A 27110-nucleotide genomic window follows, 5' to 3' on the forward strand; every position below is an offset into this window, starting at 1 on the left:
TGATGATACAGCCCATAAGCCACTTTCACTATAACAGGCATACCCAAAGACAAAGGAGCATTTGTGAAACTAAGCATACTTGTTTGGCTCTCTCTGTGATACATATGCAGGACAGTATTTAAGTATTTAAGACAAAATACTTTTCCAGAAGCAAGGACTGTTAGTTAGGACGCATCTGCACTATACATTTAAAGCAGTATCATATCACTTTAAACAGTCATGACATCTCCCCAAGAATCCTGGGAACTGTAGTTTGTTAAGGGTGCTGTGAATTGTTAAAATGACCTTTATGCTCCTCACAGAGCTACAATTCCTGGGTGGTTTAACAGTCATTCCCTCTTCCCAGGGAATTCTGCCAAGGTGAATGTCTCCTTCACTTTTTGAAAGACAATCATCATGCCATTTTCATTTCTCAGGAACATCAAAACATCCATTACACCCATGTTTGCAACTGCTAGCTCTCTCCAGTAAAGTTTCATCAAGACCATTCTTGCAGAAACATGGTAAGAAAGACAGAAAGAACTGGAAAATGGTGGGATGACCTCCAGCGGTCTTCAAGTTTATGAGAATTTCAGGAATGAAAATAGAGTTTTTACTTTATGAGTTGCAATTCCACATGGAGCACACTGAAAGGCTTTCTTCTTTCTAAGCAAGCTGCTATTTACCTTGCCTTCTGATGGGAAGAAAATCCCTCTGCTGCACAAGCTGTCAGCAAAACACCAGCATGTGACCGGATTCCTTTCTCATGGCCACTAATTACACTTCAGGGTTTTGTTTTTTTAATAGAGGGAACACTCTTCAATTCATAGCAACATAAAGGATGCCGGGAAAGGCCATTCAGAATGTCAGATTATATCCAGCCATGATGATCCATTAATAGGTCAGAGAGATGCGGCTTCCTTCTGTGCATGCCCCAGCTGAAATCTCTAGGCTCCTGTGTTCTTCCTTGAAAAAGCAAAGCAAAAGAAAACAAAGCACATGTTACAAAATTTGCACAGAATAACTCAATTGCACTCAGTGTCTGCTTTCCTTGTACACATTCAAAATGGTATTGGCTGGAACATTCCCCTTTTCCTAAACAATGTTTGTCCCTGATTATGGGCTTCCCAAAGGCATCTGGCTGGCTACTCTTGGAATCAGGATGCAGGATTAGATAGTCTGATCAAGCACCTTTGCTTCCCTCCTTTGTGGAGGAAAAAGAGGGGCAAGTTGTGGAGATTTATGATGTCACAATCTCTTAATGTACCACTGCTCAAGTAATGCAGGAGTGATAGGGGCACAGAAACAAGCAGGCAGGCAGGCATTGCTTGTTAAAAAGCAGCATCAGTCTAACCTCCTGAAATGCAAAACTAGCTCTTCAGTAGCCAAATCCACACGGTTACAACACTTCACCCACACACTGTCACTCAGGCTGGAGAAATTGCTGACAGCCTCATCTGCCCTCAAAATGCATCCCAAGTGCTTGACAGTTCAAATAGGATGAGGTCATCTGCTGCCCATCAACTGATATTCAGTGCCCATCACTGGGAAATACCAGGCCATGACAAACTTTAGAGAGAAAGCATGACTCTCAGTGGTATTTAAAGGACAAGCTGCCCCTTGACTTGCTAAGCATGCTGACATTTTTATACATATGTTTCCTGTTACAGCGGTACCTCTGGTTAAGAACTTAATTCGTTCCGGAGGTCCGTTCTTAACCTGAAACTATTCTTAACCTAAGGTACCACTTTAACTAATGGGGCCTCCTGCTGCCGCCTCTTAACACGAGGTACTATTTCTGGGTTAGCGGAGTCTGTAGCCTGAAGCATCGGTAACCCGAGGTACTACTGTATCCTGTTTCCTCCAAAGAGATGATGCAATTAAACCAAAACAAAGGAGATTCTGACTAAACATTCAGAAAAAACTTTCTTTTTTCCCTTTATTTGTTTTCCATTTTACATATTACATCTATACAAGCCATACCTTACACAGACTTCCCGACTTATCTTCCATTGACAACCTATTTCATATTCTTAGTTTGCTACATCTCCTTATATCATTCGGGGAAAACTTTCTGACAGTAAGAGCTGTTTGGCAGTGAAATGGACTCTTACGAGAGGTGGTGGGCTCTCCTTCCTTGAAGATTTTTAAGCAGAGGTTGGATGGCCATTTGTCATGTATGATCAAGTTGAAATTCCTGCATTGCAGGGGGTCGGGTCCCTTCCAACTTCAAGATTCTATGAGTCTATGGTTCTATATGGAAAACTGGGTTTCTCCCCAGAACCACAATGAGAAATGTGCTTTTCCAGGTTCCTGGTAATATGAATTTTAGACTTGGATTAGAATGGATGATATTGTAATGAGAAGGCCTGGGGCTCCTTGGAATAAGACAATGGATGTAAAATAAGCTTTGCAGGGGTAGAGTTTAATGTTCAGGTTCTTGTCTTCTCTACAACCATGAGCAGGGTCTTGTTTGTGCTGCTAGGATTCTCCTTGTCCTTTCAGTCTAGTGTTAAGTCCTGGGATAGACTGACCTGCTATTAAACCATGGCTTTCTGAAACACTGGCTTGGACCAATGAATGGATGCCTTACAAACATTACAGATGCTTTCCTCAAAAATCCAGGCCCTGAATTTTCAACCTATGCAGGAAGGCTTAACCACTGTCAAGAAAAAAACTGACCATAAGATATACAATGATGTGCATTCCAGGTGCATCCCGATGAGCACAGAACGCAGGAAACCCAATACCTAATAATCCCCCATTGTTTAATGCTTGAAAGCTTCTGGCCTGGAGAACATGTGAATGTGAATTTGTTATACTCAATAAAGACGAACGTAAAATGGATTTCTTTTCCTGCCTGTTCATACCGGCACACACAATTACAATGACAAGAAAGTCAATGTTAAGAGGGTATTATGAAGCTGAGAAACATGTTAACTGTATAATGAGATTTTCCACTAAGGAAATTGGCTTCTCCTATCATTCGCTAAGCAGCATGCCTGGCTGGTGAGTGGGTGGAGGGGTGGACTCCTACAAAAAGATTAATATGGAACTCTTTAATTAAGCCTTTTGCAAAGGAATGGAATATAATGAGAGAATACATGGATATCACCAAGTACAATACCTGCTGATGTATAATAATTAATATAATATAATATAATATAATATAATATAATATAATAGTGATCTAAGACTGCATGCATTGGGCTTCCACAATTTTTCTTTTTCATAAAACACCCCCTCGGTTAATGAGAAGTAAACCCATAAAGCTGCATTTTCCTGGTTCTCAAGAATCAAGATATGGATACAATATTCATTTACTTATTTATTACATCCACATCCCATCATTCTTCCAAGAAGCGCAGCTCTGGGTGTTGACACAAGAAAAACCGCACCAAAACATGTTCCCAGATTTTGGCATGGGAATATTCAGCATTGTCAGCCATAGAAGATATGGAGAAAGAATTGGAAGAAAATGGGAAAGCATTCTGCAGGCATCTTTCTGATAGGGGACATGTAGTTTTATGCATACAGGGGAAAGCATTGTTGGAAGCTATGAAAGGGTTGGTGTTTTCTTGTCCCCTCCCCCCCCCCCGCCCTGCATAACTTTGTTTTCTCTCCTTCAAGCCTCAGCTTTGTTATATATGAAGAATGAAAGTGCCGTTTGTTTGTTTGTTTGTGCATGTCTGCGCTCATAGATGATTAATCAAAGCCATCTGGACACTGCTGGACACATGCCAGTAATAAAAAAATATTGCTCCCAGATGCCACATGCCAGAGACTTGCCATGACTAAACTCCAGAAATGTATAGCAAGACTTCTCTTGAGAAGTTTTTCATTGACAAACCTAGCCTACATAGATCTGGACAATGAAGAGACCACCACAAGCAAACTATTAGTAGTCCAATTTCATTTCTCTGCTATCTCAATTTCCACTTATAATTCATTTTACAGAAATAAGAATGAGTCATGCAAGGGAGGGAGCCTAGCCAGCCGTCAGTATTACCCCTTAGGACATTCAAACAAAACAGTACGTTTCTCAGCAATAGGGAAAATACATTATGTATATGATAATGCCTCTCACATTGTGTCAAAGATGGCGGCATGAATAATGCATCACCCAGCACTGCCTTCAGTCAGATTCACTCTTTTTGCCACCTGCCTTTAAGTGGAGATCAATCCTTTCCTGGAAATCCATCAAGACATTTCCCAAGCCCACTTTGTGCAATAGCCTCACCAAATGACAAAGGTGTTATATCCTGTCTGCAGGTAATAAATGGAAAAAAGGAAGGGGGAGGAATAGCCTTAATAGGAGGCAGACATAGCTATTATATTTGCTCTTCGTTTAAAGGCATTGATCCTATATATATTTACTTGGTTCTCAGTTTCCACTGAACTAAAACTTTACAATCTGGTGCCTGAGTTTGCTTTCTCCCTTCCCTCCTATTTTCCCTGCTGTGTGTCTTCTACTGTAGATCATAAGCCTGCAGACAAGGAGCGTCTTTTTGCTCATCTTGTAAGCTACACTGGAAGCCTTTTTTGACTAAAGAGCAGGGTGGAAATGTTTTAAATCAAACAAACAAACATACAAACACAAAGGAGGCTTACTTCTGAGTAAACATGCACATAGGATGGCATTGTAAAACAAGGCTAGGTGTGTGTTCTGCATCAAGAAAGGGAATTCCTCAACTTCCATGAATGAAATAAAAATTATGTAAGTTGGAGCAAAGTTAGAGGCTACATGCAGGAGGCGGGAAAAGGAAATCAACATTCAAGTGAAAGGCCTGAGTGCCAGATGCACAAATCTACACTCAAATATTTATTTGACTATTTATATCCTACCCCTAATTCAAAGACTTTGGGGCAGGTACCAACAAGTTGCAATAAAAGAATATCAGTACAACTAAATCCTGAAAAGTCACTCAAGGACGCAATATATCAGGCAAGATTCTGCAGCATCTTAAAAAAAACAAACCCATCTCTTGAATGGGTATCTAAATACCCAGGGTAATTTGGTGGCATCTAACTTCAAAAACCCCAACTACCTCTCCCAGCAGCTTCATATAAAGGTTGAATAGCTTGGCTTAGGGACAGAATACAACCCTAAGAGACCCACTGCGGACAGTTAAGGGAGAAGTTGTATGACTGTAAACAGTAAGTGAGATCAGGAAAGGGACATTTTGCAGGAGTGGGATATTTTGCAGGAGCTTTTAATGGGGAGCAACAGCAAATGATCATAGAACTATGTCTACTTGAAGAGTTTCTTTCATGGCAGGAAGAAAAGAACATTATGGTAAAAGGGCAAATTGCCATTTCAGACATGCTGCTATGCTTGTGAATGCTGTGCAGAGCCATTGTGATGTTGCTTGCAGAGTGTTTGAGTCACACCAGGGAGAAGTGGCTGAAAATCTCCCATTCAGCTGAAAAGCTCATTGGATGGCTTTGAGCCAGTTCACCATCTCTTGACTTCATCTATATAAAATTGCATAACCCAACATATGTCAGCTCCGTAAAAGTTGGAAAACAAGCATGATGAATAAATAAATATCTCTCCTTGCTCTGCAGTTGTCTTTTACCTAGGATCTCCTTTGCCAGGAATTTGTATAATATTCTAAGAAAATGATTTTTCCTCGCATAAGGCATTCTGCCAAGAATGGAATATTGTCATGTTCACTGCATGGAATATAGTCCACTGCATGGAATATAGTCCACTGCATGCTACCCATTTAAAAATTGCTCTTCAACTCTGTCAGCATTTGAATTGTAAATTAGATTTATCTGGCTCCAACTGAGTGAAAAATCAATACCCATTTGATTAATGGATTTCACCATCAAGAAGATCCCCTGAAACAGCAGAGCTGATACCTGGTGGGGATTTGTGCAGAACACAAATGGGAGAAAGCTATACCATAACAACCACAACCAACCTGTGCTTGCTCACACATATAAAAGGCATCACTTGATATTGCAAGTTATCAAGCGGTGAACAAAACAACTCCTTAAAAGTTACATAAGTGTGTGTGCTTTTTACAATTTATGAAATATCATGTTTGCGCGCGTTCCACAAGAACATAGCAACTCAGCCAATAAAAAAGAAGGACTTTACCAACAGATTAATTAATAGCTAACATGTATTTTACTTCAAGGATTGCCCCTCCCCCTTTTCTTTTCTTCAAAATAACAAAAAAAGCATTTTTTAAAAAGGCAAATCTGTGTACTCTTTAATATCTGATAACTATAGCAGGCTTCCTAAAGTGGCATTTCCCATCTGGATATATGTGGAGTAGCAAGCAGGGGATATGTTTGAGAAAGAAATCAGGAATATATATTTGACTAAATATACCAATTGCTTTATTTCTGGAGCTGCCATTAGATGTCCCGAGTTCAAGTGAATCTTAACAAGCTGTGATGCTTAGTAAAAGAAAAGACACATGTACTTACTATCCCTAATTTCTCTGCCCCTGTCCCTGATAAATCACTGCTTTGAGGGACAGAATGTCTTCATGAATTTCTATTAGTGCAAGCTGCTAGATGTATCGTCCCTTTTCAGGATTTATCTCTCTCCCCAATGCATAGTCAAATCAATCCATCTTGCCTCTAGTATAGCTAAACATTTATGAATGACCACATTACAGTGAATGGATGACCACTCCACACACTGCAGCCAGAGGGGATCCATTTTCTATTTTTGGCACTTGGTTTTCAGTTATACATTAATATTGTGCTTCTTCTATTTTAATGCGTACTGTACATCCAATAACTTTGTGTAAAAGGGTTCTGAAAATGGTCTGCAAATACTTGAAACAAATAACCAAACAAGAATCGAAAGTATCATGGTCTAACTAGCTGCTAGAAATGCTTAACAAAACAATTGGGAATTCTGCTTTGGGAGTGCAGAAAAACTCACTGACTGTGCTGCCTCCCTTATCTAGGGCTTTCTTAAGATAACGTAATTAACAATCAATCTGTCCTGGTGAAAGTCTAGTCAAAGTTATTATTTGCGATTAGCACATGCCCAGCAACACATTGGGAAGACACGTGCTTGATCCTGAATGACCTGAATTTTCTACCAAAAAAATAAATAAATCCCCAGCTGTTCTTTTCAAAATCTACTCAAATTTGCAGAACTGCAAATAGATTCCTGACCCTTCTGCAAAACACCTAAATGCAAAATAATTTGAAACAAAACAAAAGAACTTATAGCCTTGCAAGTTCCTGTGAGCAGAAATCAGGGCAGGGGACACTTACAGTGGTACCTCGCAAGACGAATGCCTCGAAAGACGAAAAACTTGCAAAACGAAAGAGTTTTTCGTTTTTTGAGTTGCTTCGCAAGACGGATTTCCCTATGGGCTTGCTTCGCAAGACGGAAACGTCTTGCAAGTTTGTTTCCTTTGTCTTGCAAGTTTGTTTCCTTTTTCTTAAAACCGTGCATTCACTTCGAGGAGCAACTCATAGCACGCGGTGTGGTAGCCTTTTTTGAGGTTTTTGAAGACTTTGGTGATTTTTGAAGCTTTTCCAAAGTCCGTGCTTCGCAAGACGAAAAAATCGCAAGACGAAAAATCTCGCGGAACGAATTAATTTCGTCTTGCAAGGCACCACTGTATTGTGGCTTGCCTTGGTCTTTGATGGCACCAGTCTCCAGGGACTTATCCTTCCCACTTTAGTAGCTCTGCAGCAGCAGCAGCAGCAGTACCTGTTGACAGGCACCCTGAGGCAATAAGTGTGTACTAAGTTTGTTTCTAGAGATACAGATCCTTCCTCCATTGCTCAGTCAGAATAGGTCTTCTGGCATGCACACACATGTGCAGAAAAGTTCAGGGTATAGCTCATAAGAAGCCAAAGATAGCCAAAGGATGAAAACTGGAATGGCATCTTACATGTATGATTAACAGAGACAATGACAGTCTTGTAGCACCTCAAATACAGGCAGATGTATTGAGACATAAGCTTTTGTGGGCTACAGCCCTCAGCTGGCAGATATTAAACACATGAGCAGTTTCAAAAAATGTACAGCCATGAAATACAAGAGCTGCAAATTTCTAGTTACTTTTTGGCCCAGAGTGGTTTTCAATGTTGCAAGAAAAAGTGATTATTTTATAACTGATATTTTTAATCTCTGAGTAGTGGCAGATAAAGGATATGCATAATAATAGAAGAGATTCATTTCATTTTTGCTCACTAGTATGTTCCAGGAATGTTTTACATATGAGGCACCCTGTTAGAGCCTTCCCGTTCTGGCATGCCACAGTTTCCATGTATGGATTTGATCCCCCTATTGAAGTGAATGAAGGAGCAGACTGAACAGTCCCATACCAGTGTGGAAGCATATGCAGAGCTGGTACACTAGTAGTCAAATTCTTGGGGAAAATTAGGAGGGCCCATTGAAACATTCACAATGCACAATTTTATCAAATTTGTTCCCCTCTGTAGCTAAGAATTCGGGGGGTGGGGAGCTGTCCTTTCCCTGTATTCTGAACAAGCTGCAAAACTCCAGGTCTCTGTATTTCTTTGGCTTATTAAAACAAAAGGTTAGCATCTAAGAATAAGAGGAATACTCTGGCTCCTCTTACTTAGCACTTAGTTTCACATTTGCATAGGTTGCAGTTTTGTTAGGTTGCAGCACTTTGTCACTCATGATAGGTAATTATTGTCCCTTCCAGCAATGTATAATTACCAGGGAATGGTACATTTTCCATGTTTGCCCAGTACATTATGCACATTTACATAGTGCATATTATTAATCCTACTGGCAATTTAGAGAGAGAGTAGGTAGCGTGAATTACACAGAAAGGCCAATATTGTTTTAGTGTCTTTCCCCCCCTTATTAAATAAATTGTAAACATGCAGTTTCCCGAGTGAGATATCTTTAATTAGGCTGTTTCTTTTCTTGTAAAACAACAAGAAGTCTCAGCCCAAGGCTCAGACTTTTCAGACAGGAAAATGAATATATCCATTTAGTGAATATATGTACATTTTTACAGTAATGCATTGCTCACCAGCAGTTTTCATTAAGCATATAATAAATACGAAATATGTACAGCTTTGTAAATTAGATGAGAATCCTTTGTTTCTGTAGATGTGTGTGCGTTTGTGTGTTTGCATTAGGGCAAACCCATTGAAGCTAAAAAGCTAGCTGTGGAATTAATGTGGAAGACAGCAGGCTGTGGGGCTCCTGTGCTGCCAGGCATAGCTACTGCACAACCCACAGTAGGGTGTGAGCACTTCAAAGGTGTGAGCTCCAGATGAATGGCTGTGCATCAGGGACAGCCAAGGTACCAAAACCCTAAGAGCCACATGCAAGGATCCCCTATGACCCTATGACCTGGAATAGAGCCACAGAACTTGCCAAATGGTGCTTCTCTATGCCAATCAGCCTCTCTACTCCACATTGCCCCAGATTCTTCCTTCCCCCTCATCTCTCACTCCTGTTTGTCTCTGCCTCTCTTCATATCCAAGAAATCATGGTGCCTTTCATCATAGTTATCTCCAGCCTTGCTGGATCATGCCAAAGACCTACCTACTCCAGCCTCCTGTGGCCAACCAGATGCCAACGGAAAGCCTGGAAACAGGACTTGAGAGCAACAGAGTCCTACCTCTTTGTGTTAAAACTCCCTTATTGGATTTAATAAAAAGGACAATTAGAACAATCTACAAGTTGGAAATAGGAGCAATCTTGGCACCATGCTAAGTTACTATCATCATGCAGAATGTTCTTGTAGAACACATCTTTGCACTGTGAAAACCAAAGCATCCTTCCCTGGTGCCTGAATGCTAACAAGGGTGATGCCAGGCAGACCTCCTTGGGAAGAGCATTCTCTAAACTAATGGTCCATTGCCATCATAATTATTATTGCATCCAGTCCTGGACCCTGCAGTTAAAGATAAATGTTGACAAACCGGAAATGCAGTCAGAGAAGGGCACCAAAGATGACAAGAAAATCAGGGACCTGGTCCTATGAGGAAAGGTTGAAGGCACCAGGTATGCTTACCTTAGAGAAGAGATGATTAAAAGGTGATTGATTGCCACCTTCAGATATTTCAAGGGCTGTCATGTAGAGGATGGAGCAAGATTTGATTTCTGTTACTCCAGAGCAGTCTTTCTCAATCTTTGATCCTCGAATGTTGTTGAAGGATGACTCTCATCATCCCTGAGTGCTGGTCCTGTTTGCTAGGGATGATGGGAGTTGTAGTCAGACAGCATCTGGGGATCCAAATTCGAGAAAGGCTGCTCTAGAGGGTAAGGCCCATGGGTTCAAATGAGCACTTGGGCCTATTCGAGAGGAAAGGTGGGACAAATAAACTGCATTACAGGGGATTGGACTCGATGTGCCTACCTGTTGGAGCCTCTGGAAAATATATAACAAAATCCATGCCAACCTGGAGGCAACTGAAAAAATCTGAAAATCTAGAATGGCTCCTACATTCACTAAAAATATTATCTGCTAATGGCTTAGTCTGCTTTTTGAGCAATGAAAAAATCAACAACATATAAAACAGCAGGCTTCTTTCACACAGCAAATCAATCAAGGTAGAAAACAAACAAAGCAATTACAATTCCTTACCCCCCCCCTCCCTGTTTCTTGATAAAAGAAATGATACCACTTGTCCCCTTAGGGCAGCCTGCATTTTACAATCGGCCCCTGAAAATATCCATAGCTCTCCCTCCCTTTTATCTGAATACATCAAATTAAGATTCAGCCCTTTCATTTGAAATCAATGACTCAGTAATTAAACGTAATCAATATAAACAAAGATGACATTCTAAGACACTAATGATGTTCATAAATGTATTTTAAACAACTCAAGAATAAGCCTAAATTACTACTGTACTTAACTTTCCAACTCCATAATTTCTTTCCTGTTGAGAAACAAAACACAGCTGGGTGTCAGAAAGAAAAACAAGTCAACATCTAGCCAAACCAACATTGACAAGCTTTCAATAATTTGAAAGAATTTTGTCTTTTCTTAAATGAATGGTTTTATAATACTAAATGGGGAGCAAGAGACAAATTCTGGTCCAAACAGTGTCCTATAGCCTTTGAAAGCTCACAATAGAGAAAAGAAAATAGGAAGCTGGCATTTCCCCAATGATCCAGGGATGTCAAACCAATGCCTTTGACTGGACTTAACCGTCCAGGGCTCCTTAACCTTAACCTTTTACCTTCTAGATGTTTGGGACTACAACTCCAATCACACCCAGCTTTATATGACTATCTTGACTGGGAATTGCATTCCAAAACATCTTGTTGGTGAGGGCTGACTTAGCATAAAATGTGACAAAGAGAGACAACAAAGAAAGGGAAGGGAAATGGAGGAGGGGAAAACATGCATTTATTTTAGCTATGTTTCATAATTATTATTATTTTTGACTGGGGATTTGAAAGGGGGGGAGAGAGAGAGAATATACCACACAGGTTTGCTAGTAGGCAGTTCCAGGTGAGCACCGGTGAAAGAAAAAGGGCAGTCATTTGCCAGAGCAGGATATCTTCAAAAGGCTGAGGGTGATGCATCTGCAGGAGTGATGGTCATAGGCAGGGATGTTTTGGGATACAAGAGGAGAGAGATAATGATGCAGCTGCAAAGCTCCTAGACTTCATAGGCAAGAACAAGGCATTTGCTGGCTGATCTGAGTGCAGCCAAGAAGCCAGCAAAGACAGTTAAGGAGAGATGTAATTTGATCAGGGCCATGAGGGAGGTGAATATTTTTGGCACTAGAATTCTGGACTGAGGTGAGAGCAGTGGTGACTGGTGCCCATTCGGTGTGGCAGGGCCAAAGGTAGGGGAGCCAACAATAGGTAAAGCCAGAACCAACCAATTATACATTTGCCCCCATTCCTGTTCCCTGCTGAGATCTACAAAGAATGAGGAGAAAGCAGACAAGCATGGCTGGAATGGGTGTAAACAAGAAGGCAGGTGGGCTTGGAGAACTTAAAACTGAGGCTGGTGGGGCAGCGCAGCTGTTTGTCCTGATGGAGCAGCCTCCAGCGAATGGGAGAATGGGAGATTGGAGAGAACAAGGTTGCAGTAACCAAGACAACTAAATTCTTGCTAACTCAGCAGCTACAGATGTGGCTAGGGAACTGAGGAGGGCTGTCTCTGGGCTCGTCCCACTTGTCCCATGCCTAGAGAGCATGAATCTGAGCGGTTCTCCCCTTGCCCTGCAAGTATAGGGACGTATATAAATTTTAGTAATAATAATAATGTGCTTTTTTGTTTTTAATTCTTACATTTTCTTCTGTTCTGTGTACTTTTAATAAAAGAATGACAACTCTCATAGTGGTGATCTTGCTAATAAAAGACAGCAGAAAAAGAAAATGCTTGAAGCAAACTGTGGATCAGTTACTAGGTAGGAAATCTGAAAACAGAAGAAATGCTTTGTGTCATCTGGTACAAAGACTTCCTCTGTCTACAGCATATAAGTCACATGTTGTTGAACAGAAATATATAGCTTGGTTGCACTGTCACCAATGACCTTGTCAAGGTAATTTGAATACTAGCTGAATAAAAGCATGGAGAGTTATAAGGTCCATCATTTTAAAGCCATTGCATGATATTAAGAAACAAAATACAGTGGTACCTTGAGTTACAAACACCTCAGGTTACAAACGCTTCAGGTTACAAACTCTGCTAACCTGGAAGAGTTACCTTGAGTTGAGAACTTTACCCCAGGATGAGAACGGAAATCATGTGTCAGCGGTGCAGCGGCAGCAAGAGGCCCCATTAGCAAAAGCACGCCTCTAGTTAAGAACAGTTTCAGGTTAAGAACGGACCTCATGAACTAATTAAGTCCGTAACTAGAGGTACCACTGTATCTCTGATCTGATTTTAGATGACTCATACGTTTTAGCCCAGGTCAACAAAGCATTTGCTGGTTGCCCTGGCACAATTCCATGCATTATTTATTTTCAATGTAAGCAAGTATGACAAGCTCTCAGTAAAAAGTGCCACATGTTATAATGCCCATTTAAAAGAAAAGGGACAAAAGAGTCAAGCATCCTGCTTCTCACAGTAACTAATTGAATGCCTTCAGGAAGCCCGCAAGCAAGGTATGAAGACACCAGCTATAGCAGGCTCCTGGTGAGTCCTCAGCAACTGACACTCTATGACCAAGTGTACATGAATCTGCAGGTTCTATCTAACCACAGCAAGTAATGATTGTCAAAAAATAATATTATTATTTTATTTATTTTCAGTATTTATAGAGTACTTTACACCACAGAAGGTCGCCAAGCAGTTTACAAAACAATCAATAAAACAATTCAGCAATCCAATAGCATGGTGTTCAAAACAATGAAAAATTTGGACTCCACCTGTTTAAGATCTGAAAGCTTACAAATCCCTCTTCCACTTTATAAAAGAGCATGTTGGTCACACAGTGTGTCTTTATACCAGAGGCCTTAACTTATTTAAGTTCCTTCTTCAAAGGATCAACTGTGAATGCACATGCAAGCCATCCATTTAACTGTAAAAATGCACTTGAGATCAAACGAATCCCAGAGCAATTTGCAATTTGCTGATTTATTGTCCTTCATTCAAAGGGTAAACAAACCCTTCCTTGTTGCTTACAAAAGTTGCCGAGGCTATCTATACTTGAGACCAAAAATGCATGAGCAATTGCATCAAAATTCACATCAAAGAGCCGAGCATTCAACAAGCACAGAATAGGCTAGGAAGAAGAAATGCCTGATCTTTGCAGTTCCAAGATCTCACTGATCAGTGCTGCAATATTAATCGAACAACCAACACTGCTTCCATCTTATCTCTTATTATCCATTAGCCAGATGACTGATTGTACATGGGTTCCTAACTAAGTGGGAAGTAATGCATTAGGAAATCAGGAAGCAACATGCTCCAAGTCTAACAAAAACCAGATATGGCTGTCAACAATGTCAATAGCAGCCCAGGCCAAACTATCTCATTATCTCACCCCAAGCTCCTAATGTGCATAGCACTATAGAGGTTACTAAGAAAGGACCCCTCTGGAATCTCCATTGTAGCAGAGATCAAATTACCCACCACCATGTCCCCTAATAAAAACATGTTACTGTCTCCAAGAAATCCCTTCAATTTAAGAGTTTATGTTAAAAAAATTATGCAAGGGTACAAAATAGCACAGTCAATGGCATAAATGCTTTATCATAGGGATAATTGCATTAATATCCCTGTGTGTGTCATCTTTGTCCCATCTGCATTTCCATGACGATACTGGAAAGATATTAAGAGATAAAGGCAGGCATCCGTGTATGAGAAATTGCCAAAAAGGGTACCACAAGACCTTTTGCTGTTTTAATTAAACTTGTTTCCTGATAAGTTTGTTTAAGAATGCAACAGAACTGGACCCTACATGGACAATCATGAATACAGTTTGTGGGCAATTAAGTTTTTCACACTGCCTAGATCCTGAATAGGCTAAGTATTCAAGTAACCCATCCCACCAGCACAAGTATTTCCACTTGTGCAATCTGAATTTCCTTTCCTCTCCTCTCCCTATCCCATGCCCTCCCCAAATCTCCCCAGAACAGATTTAAGGGAGATGGAGGAAGAGAGCGGAAGAACATTCTATTGCAGACGCAGAAATCCTTGCTGCACTTAGCATTGTTTTGGATTCCACCCTAGACTTCTACAAAAGGAAGAACACCTCCTGTCCAGGGATAGGACTGAGATCCAGAGGGTAGGACCGAAATGAATGGATTTAAATTACAAAAAAAGAGATTCCAACTAAACATTAGGAATAACCTTCTGAACACAAGAACTGGTTGTGGAATGGACTACCTCAGAAGGTGGTGGACTCTCCTTCATTGGAGGTTTTCAAACAGAGGTGGGGTAGCCATCTGCCAGGGATTCTTTAGCTGTGGTTCCTATATTGCATGGGGTTGGCCTAGATCAGGCATAGGCAAACTCGGTCCTCCAGCTGTTTTGGGACTACAACTCCCATCATCCCTGACCACTGGTCCTGTTAGCTAGGGATCAGGGGAGTTGTAGTCCCAAAACATCTGGAGGGCCGAGTTTGACTTTGCTTGGCCTAGATAACTCTTGTGATCCTTTCCAAATCTCCAGGTTTGTGATAATGAGTGCAAGAGCACTCTCTCTACTTGTGTCCCCAGCAACTGGTGTTCAAAAGCATGCTGCCTAACTATTGTGGAATACAGATATAAAATTTACAGCATGCGGTAGTTTAAGAGAAAACTATATGAAAATGTTATATAGATGGTATCTAACATTGAGTAAACTGGGGAAAATATATAAATCATAATCAAATAAGTGTTGGAAATGCAAAGAGAAAGAAGGTACTTTCTGTCATATGTGGTGGTCTTGCAGTAAGGTTAAAGCTTACTGGGAAATGATCTATAATGTACTGAAAAAGGTGTTTAAAATATTTTTTTTAAAAAGAACAGAAGCTTTTCTTCTGGGAATTATAGGGGTAGATCAACCTAAACAGTATAGAAATTTATTCATGTATGCGACTACAGCAGCAAAAATGTTATTTGCCAAAAAAAATTGGAAGAAGAAGTAGTCCTAACGAAAGAAGAATGGATACAAAAACGTACGGACAGAAATGGTGAAACGTAACGAAAAAATAAGAAATCAAGATAACAAACTTTTAATAAAAGAATGGAAACAATTTATTGAATATTTATAAACAAATTGTAAACAGATAAGGACATTGGCAGGATTATTGTAATAACCTGTAGAGTATATAATTAAAGTAGATGAATAAAAGAATAAGTTACTTTAGAATATGCAGGAAATGATAAAAAATAAATTTAAGGAACAGCAGAAAAGGAGGGAGGAAGTCGAGTTTTGAAATGTTAAAATGATTGTAAAACTACTGAAATGTATATAACTGAAAATCATAAATATATATATATATATTAAGAAGCATACTGCCTGACAGTGGGTGACACAGTCATCATGACTCTGAGCTGTTGATAGCTTTATCCTCCATGAATTTGTCCAATTAATTTGCCTGCCCTGACTTAATCCCAGCCAGTGCACTGAAAGGCATATACTGTACATGCACACCACTGTAACAATTGGCGACTACAACCAGTGCAAAGTTGCACTGCAGCAAAATTGTTCCTAAATAATTAGAAGAAGCAAAAGTGCATTACTTCCCAGAATTCAGTCTCTTATGAAATAGAAAATTGCACTACCTCAGAACCCATTTCTGTTTCTGTTTCCCTGTGGTCTAAATGCCTCTAAAGAGATGAAATCCAGCTCCCTGCATAATCTAATTGAAAAATATCCTCTTGCAGAAGTTATTTTCATGTTGTGATCAGGTCTACCAATCACAAAAAAGTTCCTTTATCTTGTTCAGTGCCAGATTTACGTATAAGCTAAACAAGCTATAGCTTAGGGGCCCACTCTCTTGGGGGGCCCCAAAAAAATTTAGAGGGGAAAAAACTGGATGTACATTTCCAAAATATAAGATAAAAAAGAAATAAAATAAAACCTACATACAGCAACGGTGTTTTGTGTTGTGTAGGCTCCTATTTGTTATGTGCAAATGGCTTTAGATACCTGTTAGGTTCATAAATAGGGACGCGGGCATAGGACTTGCTGATCAGAGGGCCGGTGGTTCAAAACCCCGCAACGGGGTGAGTTCCCATGGGTCTGTCCCAGCTCCTGCCAACCTAGCAGTTCAAAAGCATGCCAAGTGCAAGTAGATAAATAGGTACTGCTCCGGCGGGAAGGTAAACAGCGTTTCTGTGTGCTGCTCTGGTTCGCCAGAAGCGTCTTAGTCATGCTGGCCACATGACCTGGAAAAACTGTCTGCGGACAAACACTGGCTCCCTCGGCCAGTAAAGTGAGATGAGCACCGCAACCCCAGAGTTGTTTGCGACTGGACCTAATGGTCAGGGGTCCCTTTACCTTTAGGTTCATAAATACCATATAGCAGATATTCAACACAAAAAACAGCGACAATTTGTTGTTGACAAAGGACAGCTGGACATATAAAGGGCCCCAGTACCTTCAGTAGCTTAGGGCCTCATCAAACCTAAATCCAGTCCTGATCTCGTTATTTTATTACCAAAACCAGCTTGCAACTGTAACTGCTTAGACTGTAGCAGGAGATCTCATTTGTTTCCATCTCTCTGCTTGTAGCCAAGATTATGAATCTTTCTAATAAGGTGAACAACCAGAAGTTGTTCAATAAGGGAGTGAAGATAACTGATCCTCTCATTAGTTTTCCCCAAACACTTGGAAGTAAATGGGAGCAGATGTGTGAAGAAGCACACTGAACAAGCAAGCCAAGTCCACGACTGCAGTCCTGTATTGCAATATCAGCTTTTGGCGGGGTTGCAGGGGGAACTAGGCAAAGCAAGGCATTGCATCCTGTACACAGATGGCATTGGCTATGACAGCCCATGAATGCCCTAGGGTTCAGGAGGATTATTTTGGAAGGCCAGCATTAAGGTGAATAAAATAATAGTAAGATTGGGGCACTGCAAAGCACTGACACCAATGTTATTATTTTGATACTTGCTAAAAATGAATATATTATCACAGGACTTTGCTGATTACTAATATTAGCTCATTGTATCCATTGATTTTATTCCTGCCTTGACTTTTTGGCTGCGATTTTACTACATCGTTAACACATTTAATTCTTTGTATGCCACCTTTGTAATTCATAAAAAGGAGGCGGTATAGAAATATTTGAAATCAATGAATAGCCAACCAGCTGTGGGGTGGCCATAGGAAAGTCCTGCCCCAGGAGTGCTTGAGAAATTTGATCATTCTGAATTCTCATATTCTCAAACTAACTTTAGCCACACCTTCCCAACTGACAGGTGGATTAGAACTGAGGCTGGGGGTTGGGAGCTTGCCCCTCATCTCGGTAGAATTATTTAAGCAAGATTAGCAATGCATCTTCTCTCGTAAATTACACATCCTATACATTTGCTTTGTAGGCAGTTGTTCCTCTTAATAGACACCCCAACAATTCTGAGCACAGCCATTCATTTGGATGGTAAATACGCCAATGGCAGAATTCTATGAATATATATTCACAAATAAGCCTCAATTAATACTCGCAGATAAGTGTGTATAGGCTCACCGTGTAATCCTATGTATGTCTGCTCAGAAGTAAAATCTATTGAATTCAGTGGGGATTACTCTCAGGTAAACTTGGTGAGGATTGCAGCCTAAAACACCCAGAGATGCACATGTTCATTCTGATGTGACAAGAGCATTTAGTGCACATTAAGTAATGCTGCAATCTTATACACAATAACATGAGAGTAAGCTTCATTGAACACAGTGGGACTTCCTTTCAAGCAATCATGCAGAGGACTGCACTGCAAGCATAGTAGCAGCAAAACACCTGAAACATTCCTCTTTCAGGGCTATTATCTGCCTTCTTCCAAGCGGGAAATATTAGGGTTCAAGACACCAGGAAAATAAAGCTTTCCTTTAAAATTAAAAGCATGCATTTCAATATCTATCAAGTGCCAACAGTAATGTGAGATTAGACAGACTGGATTAATATATGACACCAGTTTTAAAGACAGTCTAATTCTGAAATCACTCAGAGCCAGTGTGGTGTAGTGGTTAAGAGCGATGGACTCGTAATCTGGTTAACCGGGTTCGCGTCTCCGCTCCTCCACATGCAGCTGCTGGATTACCTTGGGCCAGTCACACTTCTCTGAAGTCTCTCAGCCTCACTCACCTCACAGAGTGTTTGTTGTGGGGGAAGAAGGGAAAGGAGATTGTGAGCCACTTTGAGACTCCTTAGGGTAGTGATAAAGCAGGATATCAAATCCAAAATCCATCACAATAAATTCAGAATGTATCTTCCTTGCCTTTGCTTCTACTTAAGAAAAACAACCATTTCTTGGCTTCCTAAACTCCAGCTACAGCCATTCAGCTCTGAAGAGTCTATGACTCAGCAAAGAGGTCTGCATTTATTATTTCAGATGGAATTTACCAACATGTTAGCACAGTACAGGCAAGCTTTGCTGCCACTATCCCTTGCTAAACTGTCTGTCTGAGACAGCCTTGCTAGTCTCTTCCCCCATCTATGTTACTGTATGAAAACTGGGGAAGATAGTATTTATTCAGCAAATATCAGGTAAAAACAGCTCAAAATAAAGACCAATTGAGGGAATAATATATCAGCATAACCTACTGTGGATTTGGAGATAAAGGAAAAGAAGAGCCAATTCAGGGGGAAGGGGGGATTTAAAGAATCTGTGCTAATTTGCTAACTGGCCAAAATCAACCAGAGAGAGATGGTGGTCCATTCCACCCTAAAATCAGGTCTGTATGTAATGCTAAATCATCAGTTATCATCGCAAGGATGAGGTGCCACAAGACCTATATGTTCCCTGCTCCTCCTATGGTGAAGTCACAAGGAGATGTTTTGAAGCTTTCACTTGTGTTTTAGCTTAACCACAGCTTACGTTCTTACATTGTCTGAAACTCAAAAACTGGAGTTAATTTTAACTACGGATGGACAAATCACTCTATTTCACATTTGTTCCTTTGTAAGTCAGTTTTGTCCTGCTGCCACATTAATCTGAAATTGAGGGGGGTCTGCACAAAAATTCTTACTTATTTAAGACATTTGCATACCACTGAATCATTAGCATTTCCAAGCAGTGTACATAAAAATAAACTGCACAGAGAATAAAACAAAAAGTCATCATAATATGCTATTTTACCACTTATTACCACAAGATATGAATTTAAATATGCATTTCATCTCAGTGTTCATCTTAATTTATTTTTATTTTTATTTTTTTAAAACATACATAATCTAACACATGTGGATGTGTTTTTGAGTAGAGAGCAGCAAATTTTGGAGAAGTGTGAAATCAAGTAGGAGGCAAATTTTCACACAAGGGGACTTCCTCTCCTCTGCCAACATCTCCTCAAATTCTGCTCCAGAAGGTCCTCCCATCTGCAGCAGATTTCAAGGGTGCCCAGGGGGCTGCAATGAAAAGGAGATGAGGAGGAAGCTCTGTTGTGCAAGTGGAAGTCTGTTGTGCAAGCAAAACGGCAGCACTGGTCATGGCCCTTTGCAAGTAAAAGAACAGAAGGATGAAAACTTTTGATAAGAGCAGCATGATGCTGTCATCCTCTGTAGCACTATTAAAATGGAAAGAGAAGTGACAGAAGGAACATTCTTTCCCTGTAGGTGGAAAAGCAGACTTGTGTCTAGCATGTCCTTCAAATCCTAGCTGCCCTGAAACTATTTCCAGTTACTGTGTAACTTCTTGACAAGGATGAAAAGTCATGAATGAGGCAAAGGGTTTCTCTTCTTGTTTATTCTGGACTACATACATGTAACTAAAAATTCAGCCCAAAACACAACCTGTTTCAACACAATTCAACAGAAATGGTGTTAAAAGCAAGCCCATCAGGCCCCAAAAATGAAACTGAGGTCACACCCACACCAGACATTTAAAGTGCTCCTTTGTCACTTTAACACACAAATATCACACAGTCCCCAAGCAGGACAACACTTGAAATGAACAACATCATCCATCCCTTGCCACTTCCCCACTGGATACTTTCCACCTAAACCAGGTATCTTCAACCTTTTCAGATCCAGGACCAACTTTTAATCCAAACATGCATTTGGGGACCCATTTCTTAACCCTTTGCCATATATTTGCATGGTGGTAGTGCTCTACCTTTGATCACCAGCTGAAGAACAGTGACCCAGACATAATTGAAGTAGTATGAGTACAGTCCGCAGGGAGAAGCTCCCACATTACTATGGCAATATATGAACTTGGCCAAAACCATAACTGCTTATAGTCCTGTTATGACACCTGTTATGATGCCTTCCTTCCACTTGAGAAACTCATGTGACCCTTTTGCATTTTGTGTAGTACTGCATATAAAATGCTACATTCCAGTGTCACACTACCAAAGTTAATTACGGTATTTCTTGGTTGAACATTCAGGTGCATTCCCCCTTCCTTCCTTCCTTCCTTCCTTCCTTTCTTTCTGTATTCTACAAACAGGAAGTTGCTCTAATACTGAGGCAGATTACTTTTTCATGTAGCTCAGTACTGTACTGTCTACACTGCTGGAATTTCAGACAGGGCATATTCCCAGGTCTACCTAGAGATGTTAGGAATTGAACTTGAGACCTTTTGCAGGTAAAACATGTCTTCTACCACTGAACTATGACCCTTCCTAATACAAAAGCAAGCCATTGTTATACCATCAGCTCATCAAGCCATAGCCCTCAGTTTATGATCGCATAAAAGTTGTCAAATGTGGCTCTGTAGAAGTCTAATTTTGGCAACATTTGAAAATCTTGCAGGTTTGTTACAGCAGAAGCCATAATTAAATTGGTGGTTGTCTTAATATGCCACAAGATTCTTGGCCATTCTTGATGTACAACACATACACATGGCTATCCCTCTGTGGGTAACTGCCATTTTGAATGTCTTTAATAGTGAGGTAGGAACACCACCACAAATGTAAACTTCAATAAAACTCAGAGGCAGGGGGAATAAGACACCTGCAGCTCTCTTGCATGTGCAATCTGATTTAAGGATTTCTTCACATCTCCTCTTTCCCCGAGGCTACCTGTCTCTCCCACTGCAAAGCATTAGCATTTCTCAAAATCAGCAGTTCGTCTTTACAATGACCCATGTCAGCGAGGACGAGCAGAGATGAAAGGTGTATGCTGCAGGGCATGAAAGGCAGGCCCAGGGCAGGGAAGAAAGTCCTTTGACTATATATGGAACAGTACAAACAGAACAGCTACTAGCCAGAGGCTTCTGAACATGATAGACTTCAGTGACGCTGGAGCACAGCCATCTACATCCTGTTGTGGAGGACAGATGCAGTTTTCTGTTGCTTCTGGTTGCATGAGAATGGCATGTATGTGTGTGCTTTTCTCCTTAAGTATACCTGAAGAGCATCTCTACACCCATCATTCTTCCTGGACACTGAGGTCCAGCGCTGAGGGCCTTCTGGCGGTTTGCTCACTGTGAGAAGTGAGGTTACAGGGAACCAGGCAGAGGTCCTTCTCGGTAGTGGTGCCTGCCCTGTGGAATGCCCTCCCATCAGATGTCAAGGAAATAAACAACTATCTGACTTTTAGAAGACGTCTGAAGGCAGCCCTATTTAGGGAAGTATTTAATGATGGATGTTTTAGCGCGTTTCTAATATTCTGTTGGGAGCTGCCCAGAGTGGCTGGGGAAACCCAGTCAGATGGGTGGGGTATAAATAATAAATTTATTATCATTATTATTATTATTCTGATGCATTACTGTTATCTGAGCGGGTAGGACTACTGTTTTTAGAGGAGCACAGGAAGCTTCCTTATACCAAGTTAGGCAAATTTGTCCATTTAGCTCAGTACCAAGGACAGTTACTGGTGGAACCTCTCCAGGGTTTCAGGCAACAGCATTTTCCAGCCCTACCTGGAGACACCAGAGACTGAACCTGGGACCTTTCATGCAAAGTATGTGCTCTACAAATGAGCAATGGTCCTTCCCTGATCCTTCTTGTCTTTTAATAACATCCTTCATCCTGCTAATTAGAAGTGCTTGCAACGGGGTTAAGGGAAAATAAGACTCAGTTCTCTTACAGGATTGTTGTATATTTGGGGGATAACGTATGTGTAACACTTTCAGCATTCGCATACAAAGCCAAGTGTAAGTGTTACTATTGTCTCAGCTCACTAAACTGCAAAAGGATTCCCTTATTTTAGGTAGCACAGCTTCAAAGTGCAAGGTATCTCTCTCTTTCTCTCTCTCTCTGAATTCTGATACGCAGCCCTAATTTATCTTTTAATATGCTCCTAACAAGCTCGTGTGTATATTTTTGGGGTGGGATGATCTCATATGCAATATTTCTGCAGCAGTATCTTCTTTCATCAGTTAAACCTTTCAGTTAACGCCACAATCCAGCACTGCTGTGCATTGCAATCCAATGCAAGCTTATTATATGAGTTCAGTGGCACTTGCTCTCGAGTAAGTGTGGGTATGATTTCAGCTTTAAGTTTTCTTTAATCAGTGGGCTTAAGCACTCTTAACACTCCGTCATGGAATGAATCGGTTGTAAGAGAACATATGCATAGTTAAAGCAATATCATTTGTCATAGCTGCATACATGAGATGCATTCAAAAGTGTTTAGATGGCTAAATAGATGAATAGATTCAAAGAAGAGCAACACTTAATAAGAGCCTTACTGGATCAGACCAAAGGCCTATCCAAGCAAACTGCATAGTTTTAGCTACGCACAGGGTGAAGAAGGGCTTCCTTTTGCCCATCCTTAATCTTCCAGCATTCAGTTTCATTAGATGGCCCTAGGTTCCAATATTATGAGACAGGGAGAAAAATGTTGCCCTCATAGGGCAATTCCTCATAGGGGAATTACTCCATGATCATTGCAGTTAACCTTTTTTGCTCTTCAGCCCCCATATATTCTTCTTGAGATACAGCAATCTGAACTAGGTTGCAGGTTGATCCCCATAGGGGCATATTCTTGCATTGCAGAAGTGGACTAGAAGACCACCAGTACCCCGTCCAACTCTCCAATTCTATGATTCTATAACAAAATGGTAGGGTTGCCAAAGTCCGGGATTTCCTGGACATGTCCTCTTTTGGGGGGGGTAGCACACCCATCAGGGCAGATTTTTTGCATTGTTCATAGATTGACTGGGTTTTGAAATTTTATTTTTATTTTTCTTTGTGGGGCATGCACATGCTCAGAAGGCGCTGTGCCCCAGAACACAAAACACTGCATCAGGTGGCCTTCCCGGGGCTGCGCTAGGCCCTGCACTGCTCCTGGTGGCTGGAGGCTGGGTGCGGCCTTCAAGGAGCCGAGCAAGGCCTCCTGCCTTTTCTGGCGGTCACCAGACCTGGCATGACATTCCCATGGCTGGGCAGCATCTCCTGAGCAGAAGACAGCAAAGGTAAGAGAGGAGAGGGAAGGAGGGGGCAAGCAGGCAGGCGAGGAAGGGGTTTTTGCTCTTCAGAATATGGCAACCCTGCAATATTGGCACTTTCATGGCTATATTCAATTTATTCATTCTTCCCACCCTTCCCCACCCCACCTAGTACCATTTAAGAACTGCATTCTTTTCTTTAAATCTGAGACAGGGAACAAAAGCTCGCAAAACAAATAGAGACCATTTTGCCTTTGCAGTGGCAGGAAAAATAACATCACTGAATATTTAAAGCCTTCTCCATCTGAATGGCTGCAGTTGCTAGGAAACATAACCATGTATGCGGAAGTATCCTGCTCCTGCGTGTGGCATCGTGCTTTTCAATGAGGATGCCTTTGCATATATTTTATAGAATGGGCTGGATGGCAACTGTTCGGCTGTGTACATGCAGGAGTTTAAATTGCACAACACACAAGATTGCACCAGGAAAACCTGAGATAAGGAACACTGTGCTTGGCAAAAGAGTCCCTCGGGTACTGTCCTATAACTATCTAATAACAGCAATAAACATTGTGACTTTTTTCTTTTTCAAACATTAGTCTGCACCATACCTAGAACTTTGGCCGCTAATAACATGACATATTTTATTTTATATAAAAAGTAGCGATTAAGGCTGCAGTTTTATACTCACCTGTGCAAGGATATGGCAAGTCCCCAACCGCTTGTCCAAGCACAAACAATACCTTTACCTAGAGAATATCAGCTCATTCCCTGGGATGCCCAAAGTGTAAAGTGGGGAATGTTTTTCCGACCGAGGTCCATATTTCCACCTGGGCAAGACTGCAGGGACCACGTGCCAGTGATGTGCAGGGCCAGAGACAAGAGTGGGCAGAACAAGAAATACAAATGCTATCTTTGTACAGTACTTTCTGCATGCACACACCCTTGCTATCCTCCATCCAGGCAACCAAAAGAGTCACAATCAGAGTTCAAAGACACATTCCAGCCAGGAAAAAACAAACTTGAGCTCAAGCCAGGGCCGGATTTAGGCTTCATGAGGCCCTAAGCTATATGTCCAGCTGTCCTTTGTCAACAACAAATTGTCACTGTTTTTTGTGTTGAATATATGCTATATGGTAACTTATGGACCTAATAGGTATCTAAAGCCATGTGCACATCACACATAGGAGCCTACACAACACAAAAAACAGTTGCTGTATGTAGGTTTTATTTTATTTGTTTTTTATCTTATATTTTGGAAATGTACATCCAGGTTTTTTTCCTTTAATTTTTTTTGGAGGGCCCTCAAGAGAGTGGAGCCCTAAGCTATAGCTTGTTTAGCTTATACGTAAATCCAGCACTAGCTCAAGCCACACCATTCAGTACAACACAGCTCTGACCCTTTTAAGCTCCCAGTAACCCCCTCTTAGAGGGACGCGGGTGGCGCTGTGGTCTAAACCACTGAGCCTCTTGGGCTTGCCAATCAGAAGGTCGGCCATTCGAATCCCTGTGATGGGGTGAGCTTCCGTTGCTCAGTCCCAGCTCCTGCAAACCTAGCAGTTCGAAAGCACATCAGTGCAAGTAGATAAATAGGTACCATTCTGGCAGGAAGTTAAAGGGTGTTTCTGTGCGCTGCTCTGGTTTCGGTGTTCCATTGCACCAGAAGAGGCTTAGTCATGCTGGCCACATGACCTGGAAGAACTGTCTGCGTACAAACGCCGACTCCCTTGGCCTGTAAAGCGAGATGAGCGCCGCAACCCCAGGATCATCTGCGACTGGACTTAACTGTCAGGGGTCCTTTACCTTTACCTTTTTAACTCCCTCTTATTATAACTTCAAGTCGGTGGGTGGTGTCTGCCATCATGAAAACAAAAAAACACAAAGGGCAGTTTCAGTCTTTTCAAATTTTTTTTGTAGGTAGCCCAAACCCAGCAAACATCCCTAGCACATGTTCTTGAGCATACAGTAGTATATGAGCAAACATCCAAGGTGTCCCATAAAGGATGCAGGCAGTGTCCGGACCTCATACGTGTTTGCATTCCACACTAGGAGCACAGAATGGGTGCTGCTATGTATGGCATCCCCATAGCCATCCATTGTCAGCTGTCTTGTAGAAACCTGAACCACTGTCAGTAGATGATTAAAAAGAGTTATTTCGCGACTGAAATTCATTCCCAGAGATAGGGCTGCTTTTCCCCCCAGGTGTAGTTAATTGCCAAAAAAATAACAAGATTCTGTCTGGGAACAGTAACTTATCGCAGAATGGCTCCAATTAGCTGATAACATCCAAGGTCATTATAACAAAGAAGACCTGAAAAAGCCCATGGACCTGTGGAAAGTTTCCTGAGAGCAAACTTATCCAAAAAGTGATGAGCCCTTTTCTTCTAGGTATACCGTATTTTTTGCTCTATAAGACTCACTTTTTTCCTCCTAAAAAGTAAGGGGAAATGTGTGTGCGTCTTATGGAGTGAATGCAGGCTGCACAGCTATCCCAGAAGCCAGAACAGTAAGAGGGATTGCTGCTTTCACTGCATAGCGATTCCTCTTGCTGTTCTGGCTTCTGAGATTCAGAATATTTTTTTTCTTGTTTTCCTCCTCCAAAAACTAGGTGCGTCTTGTGGTCTGGTGCATCTTATAGAGCGAAAAATACAGTAATTGGTTGGTTGCTCCTGCTGGGGACGAGGAAGGGTGTAAGGCAGTATTTTTGAAGCAGTGGGCCAGGACTCACCTGGGCACTTTCAGGTGGGCTGTGGTGCTTCTTCACCTCTCTGCCCTGCTGCTGGCATATGCCCATAACCTTTTGGTCAGACCAATGCTAGCACCAGCAACTCTTTGCATGCTGAATGAAAGTGGCCAGGTGACAGATGTTCAAGGGGAAAGGGAGAGGAAGGAAAGTCTTCCTCCACTGGGGGAAAAGGAACAGAGGAGGTGTTGAAGGAGATGAAAAAGTGAGAGAAAATGTTAATGTTTATAACTAACAAGGTGGGAATAGAAAAGAAGGGGCTAAGAAAAGAAAGGTGTTATACGAGGGGAAAGTGAATGTAAAAGGACTAGGAGGGGGAAATGAGGTAAGGGTATGGATAAGGTTCAAGTTGAGTGTGAAAGGAGAATGGGAAATGAATGTACAGGGGAGGACTAAAAATGCTTTTGAGGGGTACATGGCAGCAGGAAGGAAGACTAGAGAAGAAAAAGTCTTCTCCATTTAAAGCTTCTGGGTCAGAAAATTCTGCTGAAAATGGGGAGGCTGTCAAAACACCTTTTTAT

At 41.3% G+C, this 27110-nt stretch overlaps 1 protein-coding gene across 18 annotated transcripts in view; it reads right to left on the bottom strand.

The window, feature by feature from the left end:
- JAKMIP3 (Janus kinase and microtubule interacting protein 3) overlaps positions 1–27110 on the bottom strand; it is a 125700-nt gene that overhangs the window by 78151 nt on the left and 20439 nt on the right. For all 18 annotated transcript variants that reach the window (XM_079978425.1, XM_079978424.1, XM_079978417.1 and 15 more), the window contains exon 2: positions 666–945. The gene's annotated coding sequence lies outside the window, so the exon portion shown is untranslated. The remainder of the gene's footprint in view (positions 1–665; positions 946–27110) is intronic.

The sequence above is a fragment of the Podarcis cretensis genome, assembly GCF_951804945.1.
Source record: "Podarcis cretensis genome assembly, chromosome: 5".
Classification (NCBI taxonomy): domain Eukaryota; kingdom Metazoa; phylum Chordata; class Lepidosauria; order Squamata; family Lacertidae; genus Podarcis; species Podarcis cretensis.